This window comes from Atheta coriaria, unplaced genomic scaffold (genome assembly GCF_025399875.1).
Source record: "Atheta coriaria isolate IRGN ID8LTWV9N9 unplaced genomic scaffold, Caltech_Dcor_3.1 hic_scaffold_9_pilon, whole genome shotgun sequence".
NCBI lineage: Eukaryota > Metazoa > Arthropoda > Insecta > Coleoptera > Staphylinidae > Dalotia > Dalotia coriaria.
The window spans coordinates 8,285,173-8,285,521 of NW_027045451.1; positions in this window are offsets into that span (position 1 = coordinate 8,285,173).

Below are 349 nucleotides of genomic sequence, written 5' to 3' on the forward strand. Positions count from 1 at the left end.
TAGTAAGCAAATATAAGTGCCGATTCTGAACCGGATGCCATAAAAAGTGTCATATTGTAGTTAATGATAAACGCTATTTGCGACACGTGACAACACGTCCATAGCAGTGAATTGACTATTTACAGTGCTGCGCTTTAACGCTGCACTTAACAAAGCAAAGAGTAAATGCAAACTAACAATTTGCACTTGATAAACAAATTTATCAGGAAGTAATGCATTCATAGGAACATTGCTTTCATGTGCAGCAAATTACATTTAACACTAACTGCAACATGGCGGTATCGAATCAAAACATAACACACATTAATTCGACAATACAAATTTGTGCAATATATCTACAGACTAAAAC